At 42.1% G+C, this 2,500-nt stretch overlaps 1 protein-coding gene across 1 annotated transcript in view; it reads left to right on the forward strand.

Moving 5' to 3' along the window:
• The window catches only part of mcamb (melanoma cell adhesion molecule b), a gene marked incomplete at both ends in the record, with an annotated part of 41,586 nt that overhangs the window by 24,555 nt on the left and 14,531 nt on the right, over positions 1 to 2,500 (forward strand). The window lies entirely within an intron of this gene.

Consider the following 2,500-nt stretch of genomic DNA (forward strand, 5'->3'; position numbering starts at 1 on the left):
AGAGAGAGAGAGACGTGGTCTCTGTGTGAGCTGTGTATGAATGAGCAGGTTTTCACATGTTCTTTTCATTTTATTCTAAGCAGGATGTGGAGTATGATGAATGAATATTGACGAATTGTGAGCTTAAGATGATAAGGTTCTATCTCCGTTTAGAATGATAAGGTTCTATCTCCGTTTAGAATGATAAGGTTCTATCTCCGTTTAGAATGATAAGGTTCTATCTCCGTTTAGAATGATAAGGTTCTATCTCCGTTTAGAATGATAAGGTTCTATCTCCGTTTAGAATGATAAGGTTCTATCTCCGTTTAGAATGATAAGGTTCTATCTCCGTTTAGGGCAGTTCAGAGATATTGAGCGTCAAAGTTTTTACATTCCATTATGTTTTGTGAGATGGAACCTTTGTATTTGATTAATTACTAACTCAAAAAATTATATATTTTAAAAATAACACCACACAGGCATTAATAAACACCTAATGGATCAGATTATGTAAAAAACTCAATTTTGGCAAAAATGGAGATAGAACCTTATAATTCTAACGTCACAGAATGTCAAACATACTGTATAAGCGTCCATAACATGCTGCACAATACAATGAGTTTCAAGTTTCAAGTTGATTGTTACATCCTATTATACAGGTGTACATCCTATTACACCGGTGTAAGACAGTAAAGGTGTAAGACAGTAAAGTTGTAAGACAGTAAAGTTGTAAGACAGTAAAGTTGTAAGACAGTAAAGGTGTAAGACAGTAAAGTTGTAAGACAGTAAAGTTGTAAGACAGTAAAGTTGTAAGACAGTAAAGTTGTAAGACAGTAAAGGTGTAAGACAGTAAAGGTGTAAGACAGTAAAGGCTTCAGTGGTTCAATAGTTATGTATATGAGACAAGTGAGACAATTAGGACCAGTGACATAGTGAATAGTTGTAAGAGACAAATAAGACAAGAGACAAATTGAGCAACACAAGTAGTAACAAAGAAAAATACAATTAATAGAAATAGCATGAGTATTGCACTCATTGGCAGTGGATGGAAGAGGTAGTGTTGAGTAAAGTGACTGTGAGCTTAAGGGTAGGTAGTCTGTGCACATGCAGTGGTGTAGTCTAGGACTAGGTGATACGCAGGACTACGCCGTATACCCACTAGGAAAGGCCAAGGATTTCCATATACCCACTTAAACATGTGTGAGGATACGTAATGGCGTTTTGTGACAGAACTTTCACACTTTTATTCATAAAATTCACCCCGTCTGTGTTACGAAGCACTTGTCTTTTGGACCATTGAGACTGACTATAGCGTCATATACCATCAACGGGGGGAGATGCGACGTGAAATATTATGTCAAAATGCAGCACTATCATGCACAGATCAGCCTTATAACATGTAATGTTAGATAACGTTAGACAGGGAGTGCAGATGTATTTTTATGGCGTTCCGAAATGAACGATATGAGGCTGGGAGGGAAAAATCACAGTATACCCACTAGAAAACACTAGACTACACCACTGTGCACATGGGGTGTGCTTTGGGATAGTCATCTGTCCTCAATAGGTCTATTTAGAAGCCTGATGATTTAGAAGCCAATGACACTTCAACACAGCATTACAACACTAGAAGCTATAGGAGAAGATGTCTTCTTTTCATATTGTAAAAGGGTCAAATGTCTGTCATGGTTCTGTTGAGGCCTCCTACGATGCGTCACACTTTGTGAGACCCTGGAAAGGGGGAAAACCAGCGGTTCCGCTGAGAGAGAGAGCGAGAGGGAACACTGGGGTACTATACCGTCTGTAAATCGAGTCTTTCTTCCCCTGCAGAGGGTGACAGGCTGGAATGCGGCACATTAATAGGGACATGGGTGGGCTCTCAGAAGCATTCCTCTCATAGCATCTCTCTCTCCCTCTCCTTTCACCATTATCACCCAGCTCCCACCACCGCGCCAGGCAGCTGTGTGTGTCTGTGTGTGTGTGTGTGTGTGTGTGTGTGTGTGTGTGTGTGTGTGCAGGCCTGGCCCGTGGACTTTGGTGGCCCTCAGCAAGGTTTACGTTGTGGCCCCCCCCCTGCCATGTTTCGTCACCGGTGGGGTGGTGTTGCTCCTCCTTCTGCCCCTCAGCACTGCGTCTCCTAAAGACACCCGCTTTTCCCCTCTACTGTGTCCCCTAAAAACTTCTATTGCCCCCCTTGTACTGTCTCTCTGTTTCTCCAGTGTCAAAAAAAAAAATGGTTTAGAAGAAGGTGATAGAAGAAGGTTTTTCCTTCTATCAATGGCCCCGGGCCTGAGCTGGATTACTCTTCCTACTACGACTGGTGGATTGATGATTCACTTGCTTAGTATTCAAATGTATTGATTGTAAGTCGCTTTGAAATAAGGCGTCTGCTAAATGCCAAACATGTAAATGTAATGTGAGGTGGTGGGGTGGTGTGGGGGTGCTAGCGCAGTGTTTCATTGACGGGTGTTTCGTCTGCGGGGTAGCGGGTGTTTTTGATTGACGGGTGGTAGCTTGCGCT

Source organism: Nansenia antarctica, assembly GCF_963989245.1.
Source record: "Nansenia antarctica genome assembly, chromosome: 19".
Classification (NCBI taxonomy): domain Eukaryota; kingdom Metazoa; phylum Chordata; class Actinopteri; order Argentiniformes; family Microstomatidae; genus Nansenia; species Nansenia antarctica.